Below are 16,996 nucleotides of genomic sequence, written 5' to 3'. Positions count from 1 at the left end.
TTTGACTCAAAATGGTTAATTCTGTTGATTTTTTAAAATGTCAAAATTAAATGGCTGGACTGGAGATCGATAAGATCCTTTTCAACCCTAAAATTCTATGGTGTGTTCTACAATGTTTGTAAAAAGCCGAGTTTTGTTTTGCTAGTGCAGGGTCTCAGGGTCCCCAAGCTAGCCTAATTCAGTTAGGATATGGGAATATCCTGCTAGGTCATCATCTGGGAGGAGAATAAATTGTAACATGGCCATCTCTGCTCCAGGAATTAGACATCTTGCTCCAGTGTGCTGGACTTTGGTAGTTTTCCCTGCTTGTTATCCTTTCCTTCTATTCCTTTCACCTCTCCCCTTTGGAGAACCGCCTGTCTGCCATTCTCAATCCACGTGGTGATGGTCAGGCTGACCTTCTCACCCATTAGTCAAGTGGGCACTTGACTAATGTTCAGCCAACCAGAATATTCTACACCCTCTAGCCACAGTGTTTGGTTCAAGAATGAGAACTTAAGACAGCCTAATGAAAATCAGCCTATCAGGATTTTTGCCAGAACAATTGAGAATGAGACTGTCTCTTTTCTTTAGAGTCACTAAACGACATGGATATGAGCTTGAAGCTGCAGGTGGCCATCAACTCTTGAGGGGATCCTGGGCCTGAAAATGAAGGCATAAAGGAAAACCAAACTGAGACATAGAGAGAGATGAATTCCTTGAACATGATGCCTGAAGGTAGATTTGCCCCTGGCTGTTTCAGTCCAATGAGCCAGTAAATTCCCTCTTTTACTTAAGTTGATTTTAATTGGATTTTGTCACTTGCAATGAGAAATGTCCCAACTAACACAGTCGCCTTGATACTCAGGGTGATATGCAGGGAGAGGAGAAAGAGAAACCTGCAATATAGTGAGCAAATTCAGTGAGCAACAGCATAAATACAGCTAAAATACAACTGATCAGTTAATGCTTGACCTATTGTAGTCACAGTGATAATGTGGTGGGGAGGGTTTGGTAAGGCAGAATCCTCAAGCAATTGGCATCAGGGTCATCCAGGGAGGTTTTTTTTTTTTTCTCTTTCTTAAGAATTTAGATTCCAGGGCTTTATCCAGACCTACTATTCAGAATCTGTGAATAGAGGCCTGGAGTTTGCTTTCCTAAAAGATTCTCCGGGTATGAAATTTGAGATTCACTGTCATAGTAATGAGAGCTCAGACTTTGAAATTAGAAGGTTTGGGTTTAAATCTAGTCTCTGCCATTTACTACTTGTATGACCTTGGGCTAATAACCTTCAGTCTCAGCTTTTTCAGCAGTTAATAATGCCTCATAGGGTTGTGAGAGTAAATAAGAAAATGTATTCATGTAAAATATTTACCCTGCTGCTTTTTTATATAGGGAAATTTAGAAACTATTGTTATTAATAAAACCTACATCTATAAGAGAAGGGAGCAGACTTAAGAAAATGCAAAAGGAACATATAAGCATTACGTTTGAATTACGATGCTCCTTGGAATCTATGACAGCAGGCATAGTGGTTAAGACTGAAGTCTCTAGAGTAGGAATGTCTGAATCAAACTCTGGTTCTGCCACTTACCAGCTATGTGACCTGCTGCTGAGCTGCTTGTGCCTTTGTTTTTTCATATGTAAAATGGGATTAATAATGGTACTTAACTCACAGCTTTTTTGGGGGTAATGATGAAATAAGATAATGAATGAGAAGGGCATAGACGATACTTGCTAGTTTTATTACCACCATTTTCTTCTTTCCAATTACATTAATGCTTTTCCCTTGTGGTTAACCCCCACATAGCCTTATTCCTCTGAGATCCTCTTCCACTGGCCTCTGGTCTTTTTATTAAATAAAGAAATTAGATTCAGAGATGGCTTCCCACTCCCAGCCTTGAACTTGAGTTCAATCTCCCTAGGGAGGGCCCCAGGCTGGGGAATGGTGGAGACGCCTGCTTTGTGCTATGGGGCCCTGGTTTTTATGCTGACAGCCTACGTGCTTGGAGAAGTGTCTGGAACTTCAAGTTGACATTTGCAATGTGTCAAAGCCCTGAGCATTTCCTTTCTAACCGAGCCCTAGGAAACCTCAGGCCAATGTATTAAGCACATGAAGAACTCAGGGCCCAATGTATTAAGCAAATGAAGAAAAAGCAGCCATGTTTGGGCTGTAAGTCATGGTGATGGATATAGCACGCCAGTCCTGCCTACTATATCTGTGTAGGTATTGAACATCCAAAGATCTGTTCCATACAACTTTTCAAGTGAAAAAAATATATCAGCAAGCCTCATAACAAGAAAATAATTGCAGGAGCAAAATGACAATGTTTGGCAGTGCTGCAAAAGTGCTTGGAAGAATTTGAGGAAATATCTGTACCTGAAATACAAGCTGTGCCTCATCTTCCTCATTTATTAAGTTAAAACATAATATTTAATGTTACTTTTGATCTGGATTATTTAAGATTCTTAGATTCAAGATTCTATGACATTATCCAAAGGCACTTCTCTTAGGAAGTCTCTCTGTTCCTGCTGGTTTCCAACAGTGGGAGGTGGGATGGGTGACATCTGCAGATAAAACCAGGCCGTGCTGTTGAACAGTTGGCAAATCCAAGTGATTCTCTTCTCCCTGGAATGGGTGCAGGGTTGCATATTAATTTACAATTACTCATAAAGTAGACAGCAAAGGCTTCTCTTTTGTCAACACTTAGACATACAAATTAGGTAATATTGAATGGGCAATGAATATTTCATTTCCACCTTGCCTCCTGGTGCCAATCACTGTAAATGAGGCTAGATTAATATCCGAAGTGACTCACACTCCGTTAGGTATCCAAGTCTGGGCCCCTCAGACTCGCTCTATTTTGGCCTTAATTTGTCAGCTGAATTTTGTTAGTGACTATGCAAGACAGAAGCAGGAACACATAGTTTACCTCAACTTTATGCTGGACATGAACTTCAGTGTTTCAAAGTGATCTTTGGTTCTGATAATATGGCAGAGCAAACTTGTACAAAGGATGAATAAAAAGTAGAAATAGAATTTTTAAAAATACTCTGGCATAAAAGAAAAAAAATCCCCAGGTACAAGAATTGAAGAGAGAAATCAAAGCCAGGGCAGTGACGGAGAGTTGGTATTTCAGCAAAATTTTCTGACCCAGATATAAGCCCTAAGAGCTGAAGGTTGGGGATTTAACACCCACTGGGGTACAGGAAATGTGGCCTCAAGCCCTTGCTAGGTAGGGAAAATAGAACTGAGCTTCAGCATAAAGCCATGAGCCTTGAAAAGTTGCATTGTCCGTGGGATGGTGACTACAAAAACTCCACATCTGAGTCCAGGAAAGAAGCAAGTAAGCTTGCCACCCATCTAGAACCCCAGTTAAAAAAAAAAAAAAAAAAGAAAAAGAAGCTGTGTCCAAAAAATCAAAACCCCAGGTCTGGGCCACATACGGGCACGGTATCTAAATGTATACCAGTGATAAGTTAGCATAGATTGCTTAAGTCTATGAAACCCCTAGGATATAATAGGGGAAATTGTGAAACTGCATTGTTGGGACATTTTTACAAATCAGGGCATGAAGGACTCACACCCGGAAATTTACCATCATAAGGAAGATACTAAATGCTTCAAAAGGATAATTAGCACCTCAAAGATTCAAAATAATAGAAATATCTTTATGAGACTATAAAATAAGAGCATTTAAAATTATTAAAGATAGAAGAAGTAGTATGATACAAGAAGCAGAAAATTCAAAAGAAATATATAAATAGGACTCATGCATAAGTTGGTTTGCCCAGCACGGAGGGATTTCTCAGGAGACAAGTTTCTCAATACTAAGGGAGACTCTCATTAGGCAAAGCATGTGGTGGTCATGTTACTTCCACTGGGTAACCAAAGAGATTTTAATGAAGAGACTGTTTACAAACGTGTGCACAGAGTTTGGGGAAACCAGCAAGGAACAATATAGAGCCCTGGACCTAACCACAGGGAGCCACTACTACCAACTGTGGGAGGGAAACGGCCGATAGGAGGCAGGACTAACTTGCAGCTCCCACTCGGACAGACAGAGCATCGTGTGGAGACCCACATCATGAATGTTTGCTCCATTACTACCCTCAAGTCTGAAGGGGCAAGGAGAGGGTGCCGTTACTGAAACTCCGAGAAATAAGCCCCACAGAGAAGCCCTTAATGGAAGGAAATGAGAAAGAAGCAAGGAGAATAAACACACGATTTTCACTTTCCACCTACCTTCCCTCTGAACTCCTGTTGGGACCTCCCATTGTCCAGACTCAGCTAAAAGCCAGAGAGCAAAGAAGTTCTTTGACCTAGTCTACATAGGCCAGCCTCCTGAAACACAGATCAAGAAGGGTGCAGAATGGATCTTGAAGCGTAAACGAAAAACAATCGGGACAAAAGCACAATGAAATTGACCATCTGAATACCTGTATATAAAACCTTACAAGTTAAAGCAGGTTGTACAAAACCAGAATTAGGAGGAAAATAGCAGGCTAAAAGTTAGAAGAGCTGAGCCCTGGTGACACCTTTGGTATTTACAATCAGTGTGACTTTGAGAAAGTGTCTTTGTTTACTCAAGCTTCTTTATTATTAATTAAGAATGAGGCTGGACATGGTGGCTCATGCCTGTAATCCTAGCACTTTGGGAGGTAGAAGCGGGTGGATCACTTGAGCGCAGGAGTTTGAGACCAGCCTGGGCAACGTGCCAAGACCCTGTCTCTACCAAAAAAATACAAAAATTAGCCAGACCTGTTGGCACACACCTGTAGTCCCAGCTACTCGGGAGGCTGAAATAGGAGAATCGCATGCACCTGGGGAGGTCAAGGTTGCAGTGAGCCATGATTGTGCCACTGCACTCCAGCCTGGGTGACGCAGTGAGAAGCTGTCTTAAAAAAAAAAAATTAACAGTGAAATTGTTCTAGAATAGAAGTCTCACACTGGAAGCCCTTGGATCAAATCTTAGTGGAGTGTATTATTTACAGAATGTTTTAGACTAAAGCTGAATAATTCACTAACATTGAAAAATTGAGGAAAATTCATAAAATAATGTGGATTTCTAGCTTTCTTTGTGTTTTTGTTTGGCAACAATTGTCTAAAGGCAAGGCCCTCACTCCCAGTTCTACACCGACCATCCCTTCTGGCCCACTTCACTCATTTCTGTTACCTGCCTGCAGCCCTGTGGGAACTGGTATTTGCAACCTTGAATAGCACTTTCAGCTTTCAGGTTTAACAATGTGTGAAATTTAAGGCATCACTGTAGGTTTTGACTATGAACACGGGCTTTCTGAGTGTTTTAATCGAGGTGAATTGGGAAATTGGCAGGTGGCTTTTTGCATATCTTCCTTTACATCTTAAACACAGCACATATGCAGTTTTATGAAGCATATGGTTTTCCATGTGCATAACCACACTTTGTTGATTTTTCCTTTTCCTAAGTTCTCCAAAAGCCCAGTAGAATAAACACAAGCTGCCACTTGGAAAACAATTCTGAAGAAAAGCTCAGCTGGCGAGAAAAAGTGAGGCAATCCAAAAAGCTGCCAAGTGACCACATTTTTGGTGTAAGTTTTTACAGTTCACAGAGACCATGACTCTTTTCTCCCCTTGGCATGATATATGATGAGCATGGTGTCAAACAGCTCGTGGTGACATTGCCTTTGCTCTTTGGGCTTGTGGCAGGGAATGGGTGAAAAAGGCAAATTCAACCTCTCTGTGGCAGACCTTGATTGGAAATAACGTGTGAACGTTTTACCTGGTGATGAGCCTGAGTTTTACATCAGCCAACAGCCATGACAGCAGATGACAGAAAAAAAGGGAATCTTTTCCAGGCTTGGAGAAAGATAAATCTGAAAAGGAGTTTTTCCCTATAGACCAGCTCTGCTTATGAGATACTGTGAATTGTCAGGTCAGGGAACTTTGAGGTAAGCATTAATGAGAATTGCACTAACTTTCCCTGAGGGACCAAGAAACTGGGATTCTCTAGCCAACATTTTGTCCTGAGAACGATTGCTCACCCAGCTCCATGGAGGATTTTCCCCTAAGCCCATCCCTCAGGGCTTACCCTGTGCACAGTTTCAGCTACTACTGGAAAATGACTCAAAGAATTAAAGTGTTGAAATAGATGCCCCTAACTCCTTTGCTAGAATAAACAAGGATTATGGGCAGAATATAAATTATTAAAATGTATTAACTTTCTCCTGGACAAGTCTGGTGCTAGTTAATCACTTTTGCCTCGAGGAAAGGTAAATGGGTTGTGCGTGTTGCAGGTTGAACTGGCACCCGATGAAATTGTGAAGTAGCAAAGTTTGTCTTCATGATTCCTGTTCCAGAACATCTCCTATTCCCTTTCTGGAGTCCCTTTTGTCGTCCACCATTTCCCATTCCTGTGCCTTCCTGTTGCACACCTGGTACCTCCTATTAGCTTTATATACCTGTCTCCCCTCCAAGCACAGCTGTCCCCTGGACCTCACCAAGGCTCACTTCTCCTCTGTGCCACTGTCAATGAGATTTCCTGATGGATAGGGTGATCTTATAATTTAGTATCCAAAATTGGACACGTTTGAGAGTAAAAGAGAGTTATTAATAATCGTCATAGTCTGTTTGGGCCACTGTAATAAAATAGTATGGACTGGGTAGCTTATAAGCAACAGACATGCCTTTCTTACAGTTCTGGGGCCTGGGAAGTCCAAGATCAAGATGCTGGCAGATTCAGTGTCTGGTGAGGGCCTGCTTTCTGATTCATAGATGGTGACTTCTCACTGTGTCCTCACATGGTGGAAGGGGCAAACAAGCCTCTTTGGGCCTCTTTTATAAGGAAACAATCCCATTCATGAGGGTAGAAACTTGCAAAATGCCCCACCTTCTAATACTATCACCTTGGGAGCTAGAATTTCAACCTATGAATTTTGAGGGGGACATAAACTTCACATCATATCAATCATTATACCTAAATGACAACATTTTAGTCCACCCCTGAGAGTATATTTGTATTTCCACAGGGTCTTCTAATGATATTTTGTCTTGACTCAGAAAGGGACCCTTAAGGTTGAAGATTCTGATATTCTGACATAGTAGCAGGTGAGCTCAACAATTTGGGGGCAGGTAAGGCTTTTGTAGCAAATCAAAGCAAACCATGTAAGTGTCTAGGGAGTACCATTTAGAAATAAATAGATCTAACACCTAGCTTTGGGAGCTTTTAGTTTAATTTGGAAAGTCAGGACCAACAGGGATGAAAAGTGTTTGAGACAGGTTTAGAGAAAAAAGTGATGGGTGTCACTTTTTAATTAAAACAAATTTTAAACCTCCATCCTCTTCACCCTCCAACAACAACAACAACAAAATACTAAACCATACTATTTATGGAGGTGGGAACTTACCTTCTGTGGGCTGGCAAAAGTAAGTAGATTGACCAAAAAATAGCAAGGATTATTAATAAATGCTATGAGAGAAACAAACTAAGGACGAAGACAACCAAGTAGGGCTACTTCAGGTGCAGTCAAGAAAAGCCTCTCAGACAGGCTGGCATTAGTTTTAGACCTGAAGTATGAGGATGGCCCAGCCATGTGAAGAAGCAGGGGACAGCACCCAGGCCAAGAAGATAACACATGCAAAGGCTGTGATTACTGGGGTGAGCTTGAGGTGCCTGGAGGATGGTCAGGGAAAGATAGTGTGGAACAAAGTAAATTGGAAAGGCAGGCTGGAACCTTGAAGGTCTCCATAGAGTCTGGATTTTATTCTAAGTGTAATGAGGATCACTTGAAGTTTATGAAATTTACATATGCTGAAATGTACAGAGCTTAAGTGTGCCATTCTACCAGGAGTGATAAGTCCATATGCCCTACAACAAATTCCCTAGTCACAACATAGAATATTCCCATCAACCCAGGAAGTTCCCTTATGCCTTTTTCCAATCAATTACCACCCCCAATAGGCAACCACTCTTCTGATTTCCATCACCATATATATGTTTTGCCTATTCTTAACTTCATATAAATAAAATCGTACACTACGTATTTGCTTTGTGTCTCGCTTTCCCTCAGCATAGTGTTTTTGAGATTCATCCAAGTTGTTCATTCCTTTGTATTGCTAAGTAACATTCTGTTGTATAAATGTTCGTAATTGGCTTATCCATTCTGTTGAAGGGCTTCCCCCAGCCCCCAGGTTTTGGCCATTGTAAATAAAGCTGCTATAAACATTTCTATATATGTCTTTTTGAGGACTTCTCCTAGGTAAATAACTAGGAGTGGAATTGCTGGATCACAGAGTAGGTATATTATTATTTCCTTTTATGTTTTGAATTAATTAGCTTTATTGAGGTATAATTTACATACAATAAAATTCACCCTATTTTAAGTAAATTATTTGATGAGTTTTGACAAATACATGCAGTGTGTAACCATCACCACAATCATAATATGGAACTTTTATATCATGCCCCAAATTTTCTCATGCCTCTTTGCAATCAATGTCCTTCCCCTACTCATTGTCCTTGGCAGTCATTGATTTGCTCTCTGTCATCACAGTTTTACATTTCCTAGACTTTCATATATTAATGAAATCATATGTTATACTGTCTTTTATGTCTCACTTCTTTTACTTATAATGCTTTTGATATTTATCCATATTGATACATATATTACTAATTCACTCCTTTGAATTGCTGAGTAGTATTCCATTGTATGGATATGATACCATTTGTTCATCCATTCATTCATCAGTTGATACACATTTAGGATGTTTTCAGTTTGGGGCTGTTATGAAAAAAGTTGCTATAAACATTTAAATATGATTTTTAAGAGTGAAGTTGCTTAGTTATGTGCTAAGTATATGTTAACTTATATGAAAGTGAAAAATATATTCCAATGTAGCTGTTCATTTTACATTTCCACTAGCAATGCTGGAGAGTTCCAGGGGCCTCACAACCTTTTTAAATTTTGACAATTCCAGGCTGGGCACAGTGGCTCATGCCTGTAATCACAGCAGTCTGTGGGAGGCCAAGGAGGGAGGATTGCTTGAGCCTAGGAGTTTGAGACTAGCCTGAGCAACATAGTGAGACCCCATCTCTACTAAAAATATAAAATCAAATCAAATAAAATTTGACCATTCAAGTTAGTGTGTAGCAGAATGTTATTTGATTTGGCTTTTGACAATTTGATTATGGTTTGTCTAGGTGTCAATCTCTTTGGCTTTATCTTACTTGGAGTTTGTTGAGCTTCTTGGATATACAGGTTAATGTTGTTGTTGGTTTGTTTTTTTTCATCAAACGGAAAATTTGGCCATTATTTCTCCAAATACTCTTTCTACCCCTTACCTACCTTGTCCCCACTCCCATTCGGCATCTCTTGGTATGCTTGGTGTTATTCCATGGGTCTCTGATGTTCTGTTGATTTTCCTCCATTCTCTTTTTATTCTTCAGACTGACTCATTTCAATTGACCTATCAATTGACCTATCGAGATGCTAATTAATATTTGCTAATTCTTTCTTTAGCCAGTTCACATATGTGGTAGAGCCCCTCTGGTGGATTTTCACTTCAGCTAGTATGCTTTTCTACTCCAGAACTTGTATTTGGTTCTTTTACATAATTTCTATCTCCTTAGCGATAGTCTCTATTTGGTGAGCTATTAGTCTCATAATTTCCTTTAGTTTTTTGGACATGGCATATTTTAGTTCTTTAAAGACATTTAAAATAACTGATTTAAATTATTTGTCTAGTAAGTCTAATGCCTGTGCTTTTTCAGAGAGTTTCTATTGATTGCTTTTTTTCCCTGTATATGGGTCATATTTTCTTATTTCTTTACATATTTCATAATTTTTTTGAAAACTGTATATTTTAAATAACATAATGCAGCAACTCTGGAAATCAGTTTCTCTCCCCTTTCTAGGGTTTTTTGTTGTTGTTGCTGCTTTCTGTTGTAGTTATTGTTTGTTTAATGAACTTTACTGACCTAATTCTATCAAATCTGCATTCTTTGTTGAGGGTGGCCACTGAAGTCACAGGTTAATTAGCTTACTGGACAGCTAATGACTGTGCAAATATTGTCTTAAGTGCCTAGAACAAATAAGTCACCAAGTTTTTGCAAAGCAGCTATGTGTGAATACAGGAGCATGCTCTGAACACTTAGCAAGACAGGTGACAGCTCCACCTCAGCCCTCAATTTCCTCTTTCATGGAGCCTCATGGTCAGCCAGAAGTGAGAGCTTAGGGCCTTCTCAGGCCTTTCCTGTCACTGTCCCATGCATATGGCTTCTTAGATATTCAGGAATATGTCAGAGCTTTTCAGAGCCCCTGTGGACATCTCATTCCTCAGATTTTCCCTTTAGGCTCTTTGGTTAATCAATTGTTTGCCCAAGCTTTATCCAGTACCTCAGACAGCCATGATGATAAGCGGCTGCCAGTAACCATCTCTGACAAATGCCCCCAGGGAGGCACTGGCTGCGCTCTTACTCAGGTCAAATAAATACAGCCTGCTATTGAAGTCTTCCAGGGAACCACCAGACAGGTCAAATGACAATTCTTTGGGAGTGGGATTTTAAAGGAGCTCTAACCCTACGTATTCTGCCCCTTCCAGTGGCTGCCAGGTTGCTGGTTTTCACTGTGATGTGGGGCTGTTAGTTTTCAAGGCTAAAGTGAAGCTGGAGAATGGGGATGGGAGTAGCTCAACTTACAATGCCACAAAGCTCATTGTTCTTCATGAGGTTCACCTGTTTTTCTTGAATAACTGCTTCCCAGATTCACACAAGACTTTGGTTAATTCCTAGAATTCTGAAAGAGTTAATCCTGACCATTATTGCAAGTTTTCTCATTGCTTTTACAGAGGAATTTTCAAAGATGCTTACTTTGCCATTTTTCTCACTTGGTTTATTTTGCATTGTCCTAATGACTGATGATATTGAAGAGCTTTTCATATGCTTTTTTATCATTCTCATAGATTGGGGAAACGTCTGCTTAAATCTTTTTACATTAAAAAATTACATTCTTGTTAATGAGTTTTGAAAATTCTTTCTATATTTTGTATACAAACATATCTCCCTACCAGAGATATATTTGGCCAATATTTTCTCCCAGTTGTGACATGTATTTTCAGTTTTGTAATGGTATATTTTATAAAGCAATTTATTTTTATTTGGCTGAAGTCTAATTTATCATTTTTTTTTTTCCTTTTATGGTTAATGCCTATGTCCTGTCTAAGAAATCCTTCCCTAACCTAAGGTCACAAGGTTTTCTTCTAGAAGTCTTATAATATTAGTTTTATGATTAGGTTTATGATCCACTTTAATTTTTGTATATGGTGTGAGGTTCATTTTTGTAAAGGTATATTCACTTGTTCATGAACCATTTATTGAAAAGACTATCCTGCTCCTCATTAAATGTCTTTCACACCTTTATCAAAAATCAGTTTACCGTATGTAGTGATTCTATTTCTGGATCTTCTATTCTGTCTCATTTTTGTGTATGTCTATCCTTACACCATTATCACACTGTTTGATTACAATAGTAAGTCTTGAAATTTTATGGTATAAGTCTTCTAATTTTGTTTTTTTTTGGATAGGTGCATATTTATAAAAAAACTTCCCACAGTATTCCAAAGTAGATGTGCCATTTTATCCTCCAAACAGCAATGTATTAGAGTTCCAGTGGTTTCCAAAGCCCCTGTCAACATTAGGATTGTCTGTCCTTTTTGATTTTAGCCATCCTAATGGGTATGAGATAACATCTCACTGAAATGTTAATTTGCCTTTCCTTGATAATTAATGACTTAGAGCACCTTTTCATTTGCTTTCTGTCCTTACATATGTCTTCTTTAGTGACGTGTTTTGTAAAGTTTCTTTAATTGAGGTTTTGGTCTTTTAATTATTGATTTGTAAAATGATTTTATATATTCTGGAATATAAATATATATAATATATATTTTATATGTATGTATCAACATTTTCCCCCAGTCTAAGACTTTTTCTTCTTTTTTTTTTTTTTTTTTTTCTGAGACGGAGTCTTGCTCTGTTGCTCAGGGGCTAGAGTGCAGTGGTGTAATCTCGGCTCACTGCAACCCCCGCCTCCCAGGTTCAAGTGATTCTCCTGCCTCAGCCTCTCGAGTAGCTGGGATTACAGGCCTGCACCACTGTGCCTGGCTAATTCTTGTATTTTTAGTAGAGATGGGGTTTCACTATGTTGACAAGGCTGGTCTTGACCCCCTGACCTCATGATTCTCCAGCCTCGGCCTCCCAAAGTGCTAGGATTACAGGCGTGAACCACCACGCCCAGCCTCTTCCATTTTCTTAATTGTGTTTTCTGATGAGCATTAAGCTTTTAATTTTTATGAAGTCCACTTGATTTTTTTCTTTAATCCTTAGTGCTTTTTGTTTTGCCTTTCCCAAGGTTGTGAGTGACTTTCTTAAGTTTTTAAAATAGAAACAGCACATTTTTAGCTTTTATGTTTGGACTTATGATTCATTTTGAACTATATTTTTGGCCATTATAGTGGTTAGTTGTTCTTGTTTTTTTCAGATGTTTATCCAGTTGTTTCTGAGCCAGCTCCTTTCTCCCTTTGAACTGCCTTGGTGCTTCCTTGAAGCATTTTTTTCTTTTAAATTTTTATTTTATTTAATCTTCACAACAATTCCACTGGGTTAATATTAGCGCCATTATATTTATTTATTTATTTATTTATTATACTTTAAAAATATACATCCTTGAAGCGTTTTAAGCAGAGATGTACTATGATGCATTTGCTGATGTGAGGAACATGGACTGGAGGTAGTAGGGAGATCAGTTAGGAGGCGACTGCAGCAGTCCAGGAGTGTTGTGATCGTGGTTGCAGTCAAGGCAGCAGTAGCGGAGATGGGGAGAAGAGGAAGTCACATTGTTAGTCCAGATTGTTGGAGACTGATTTGTGTTGATCCTGCATGCTTCCCACTTTCACCAGTCTCCACAGTTTCAGCACACAGAAAGGAACAACACAACGTGATAGGCCAATTCCATGAATGATGAGTCAAGTGCTGGCAGTTTCAGTCTAGGCTCTGCCACTAAATCTTAACTAGCCTTATGAAAAGAGCATTTTATCATAAAAAACTAGGTCATTAATGATGTCGTCTTTCATACTAAAATAATATAATTCTATGCTGTTCTCTGAATGCTACAGGAAAGGTGGCCAATGAATTCCTGATGTCAATAAACTCTTTTTGATCTTTACCTTATCTGAGCTCTCTGTAACACTAGGGACTTCACCAACCATTCCTTTCCTCTTGAAATTCTCATTTTCCTGGGCTTCCATGCCTCTACTCTCCTGATTCCCCAATTTTCTCTCTGGTCAGTTTTTCCCAGTCTCCTTTGCTGCTTCCACTCCATTTGCACAACTTCTAAATGTTGGTCTTACCAGGACTCTTACCATGGGTGCATTCTAATTCCACATCTCTTCTGGGTCATCTCTTTCATATTCATGACTTCAGGTACCTAGATACTATTTCTTCAGGTATCTAGATGCTATTTTACATATTGCTTTTTTTTTTTTTTTTTTTTTGGAGACAGAGTCTTGCTCTGTTGCCCAGAGTGCAGTGACACAATCTCGGCTCACTGCAACCTCTGCCACCCAGGTTCAAGTGATTCTCATGCCTCAGCCTCCCAAGTAGGGGGGACCACATGCACAGGCCACCACACCCAGCTAATTTTTGTATTTTTCGTAGAGACAGGGTTTCACCATGTTGGATAGGCTGGTCTCAAACTCCTGACCTCATGTGATCCACCCACCTTGACCTCCCAAAGTGCTGGGATTACAGGGTGATACTATTTCACACATTTCTATCACCAGATGATGTCTTTCTCTCTTGAATTCTGAACTTACATAGTTAACGTTTACCTGGTCATCTGTACCCAGCTATGTCCTAAGTCCAAAATTTAACTCATTAACATATCCTCCAAAACAATCTCCCCTCTTTGATTCCTGTTTTGATGACTTCTATTTCTACCTACCCAACCTCCCAAGTCAGATTCCCGAGAGTCATTCTAAACTCCTTTCTCTCCTTGACTATCCACAACCAATCCCAAACACCTCCCTTCCCTTTCCTAAATATTTTTCATGTTCTTATCCAAATTGGAAGGCTTATGAAAAAGGGTCACTATTAGTAATAATGCCAAGATAACCAGTGTAAACCAGGACGATTCTGGGCAAACAGCAATGTATGATTAGCCTAAAGTTGAGAAACAGAAATAATTCATTCCAGAGTGGTTTGAGAAAGCACATTGCTCTCAAAGAACTAATAGAATTACAGTCTGCTTGGTCTAGGGTGTGTGATGGGGATGTATACAGTGAGAGATGAAGCTGGAAAGGTCACTGCAATACTAGATTCTGCAGGTGTAAAATGTTTCTCACCTTGAAATTATCCATGAGTGGTAGACAGTACTGGTTGCTTGCTTAGAATTCATTTTCTTTCCTTCCTAGCAAAAGCCATCTCCCATGCAACCACATGCTTCAGGAGAAGCTGACCCTACACCTAGCTCCACTGGTGAATCTAATTGGTCCAAGGGTCGTCTTGGTCCCTTTGCCAGAGATTGGCTCATGGGGTGAATGATCCAGCTCCAGCTAATGAAACATTAGGGGAATCTGCTGAAGAATTTCCAAAAAGAGTTTCCTCATTCCAAACAGAAAGCCATAAGAAAGGAATGTCATGCCTATAATTGCTGCAGCTATTTTAATTCCAAGTATGAGGTTGAAACAACCATGGATGGCCAAGTGAAGAGATGGAAAAAGCAGGATTCAGGATAACTTTGTGAGTTGCTAAGTTACCAACCCCTGCCCTACTTCTGGACTTCTGAAATAAGAAATGATACTTGCTTTCTTACTTAAGTCAGGATTTTCTGTTACTTATAGCCAATGACACTCTGATATGCCATGAAATTTAAGAATGTGAAGTAATGGCCTTGACTTTCACAGAACTGGAAGGAGTGTGACTGCCATGTCACTTACTGTCACTATCACTTGTTTGACAATTACGGCTGCTATTTATCTTACCTTGTGTTGTTGCTTATCTTTCCATATGATTATGTTGAATATCCATCTAATCTGGAACTTTAAAAAATCAAAGTCAGTAATAGATCTTTTACTTCTTTGTAGGCCCATAATCCATTACATAACCCACATATTTTTGTCAATTATTGACTTCCCCCTTATTCTACCCACATAGATTTTTTTGGAAGATGACCAAAATGCTATCTCTATTTGGAGATAATAATTAGTCTCATCTTCATTGGCTTCCTCTTGAATGCAGAGGGAATTATCGGATGAGTACATTGGACATGGTCGCCATGTGGCCTGCTGCCCCCGTGTACCACTTGGAGACCAGCCTAGCATGGAAATGACCAGATGTTGGAAGCTGAGCTACTGGTGAGTGAAATAAATAAGTTAGCTGTCCCACTTCCTATCTGCATGGACAGCTTCTGCATTGCGAAACTATGGGTGCTTGTCATTTCACATGGCAGCAGTTAATCTCTTAACCCCTTCCTAAACTTGGCATTGGAAAGCCCTAGATGGCCAATTAGGCTGTGTGGGTGTATGTACACTAGTGCCCATCTGCCACAGGAATGGAAGAAATGGCTCAACTCACATCAGTACCCAGATACACAGATGCTCTGGGATCTGAGGAAGTGACCTATAGAAAATGAAAAATGACCAGGTAAAGGCAATATGTAGGGAAGTGGAGGGGCTTATTAGGCAGCTCTGGACAAGCAGAGAAAAGTGATAGTTCAACATGTATGGTGTGCCAAAAATGGGCTTGTTTCACTGGTTATTTGAACACAGAAGCAGGGCTCTCTCTCTCTCTCTCTCTCTCCATTCATTAATTATTTTTCTGAGTAGACTAATAATGTATGCTTTTTGTGAAACATTTGAGAAATGGAAGAAAGTATAAGAAAAAAATAAAAATCACTTATACATGTATCTCCTAATATTTCATTATATCTGTATTGGCCCTTTTCTTTCTAGTTTTGTGATCATTTATTCAGTCAACATTTCCACAAATATTTAATTCGTTTTGTATGTGTCAGGCACCATACCAGGCACTAAGAATATAGTTGTGTTCAATAATTGGCATAATTCCTTATCTCATAGAACTTTGGGTCTAGCAGAAGTGACATATAAACACACAACTGCATTAAGAATTATTTAATCTCAAATTTCACAAGCTTTGCAAAGAACAAGTACCAAGTCTTTGGGAAGAATGGGGCATCCTAACCTAGCCTGGATGTAGGGAGTGCACCTAAAAGAAAAACTCTGAAGCTGAGACTAGACTAGTGAGAAACTGCTGGCCAGGGGTGAATGTGTTAGTCCGAGAGGGGTAGAGTAGGGCCAGGCTGGGAATAGAAAGGAAAATTGCTGGTGAAGGGAACAGCTTGCCTGAGGTCCTGATGAGGAGACAATGACTAGATGGGGGTGAAACGGCCTTGTGGAAATTAGAAAGAAAAATAGAAGCCAGATCCTACAAGACAAGTGTTGACAAACAATAACCCAGGGGCCAAATCCAGCACACCACCTGTTTTTGTAAATAAAATTTTATTGGAACAGAGCCACACCCACTCATTTATATAATGTCTGTGGTTGTTTTCACACCACACTGGCAGTGATGAATAGTTGTTACAGAGACTGCAGGGTCCACAAAGCTTAAAATATTTACTATCTGGCCCTTTCCAGAAAACTTTGCTGACCCCTGCTGTGGGGTTTTCTGGCTGGGCGTGTGATGGAATTCTTTTATCACAAGTACAATGGAAAGGCTTTGATAGGAAAGCAAGGAAGACATCATCAGATTTTTCTTAAAAAGAACTCTAGCTACAGAAGCATGTAGAGATTAGAACTGGGGACTCTGGGTGGATATTGGGCATCTAAGAGTATCCAGGAGACAGGGGTTGATGGTTTGGACTCCAGTTGTGCCAAGTGGGCACAGGAAAAAAGAGACAGTTTTGAGATCTCTTTAGCATTTGTATCAGACAGGACTTGGTGGCTGATTGGGGAGGGGAAGTAAGG

The 16,996-nt window shown here is 39.7% G+C and overlaps 1 long non-coding RNA gene across 1 annotated transcript in view; it reads left to right on the top strand.

Annotated features, from left to right (window-relative positions):
- The window catches only part of LOC134737200 (uncharacterized), an 80,297-nt gene that overhangs the window by 21,113 nt on the left and 42,188 nt on the right, over positions 1-16,996 (top strand). Inside the window, exons 2-3 of the long non-coding RNA XR_010121849.1 lie at positions 14,423-14,750; positions 15,249-15,364. This is a non-coding gene — a long non-coding RNA (uncharacterized lncRNA). The remainder of the gene's footprint in view (positions 1-14,422; positions 14,751-15,248; positions 15,365-16,996) is intronic.

This window comes from Symphalangus syndactylus, chromosome 7 (assembly GCF_028878055.3).
Source record: "Symphalangus syndactylus isolate Jambi chromosome 7, NHGRI_mSymSyn1-v2.1_pri, whole genome shotgun sequence".
In the NCBI taxonomy this organism is placed as follows: Eukaryota; Metazoa; Chordata; class Mammalia; order Primates; family Hylobatidae; genus Symphalangus; species Symphalangus syndactylus.
Note: the sequence above shows the minus strand (reverse complement) of the source record. Positions and strands in the feature narration are given on the sequence as shown.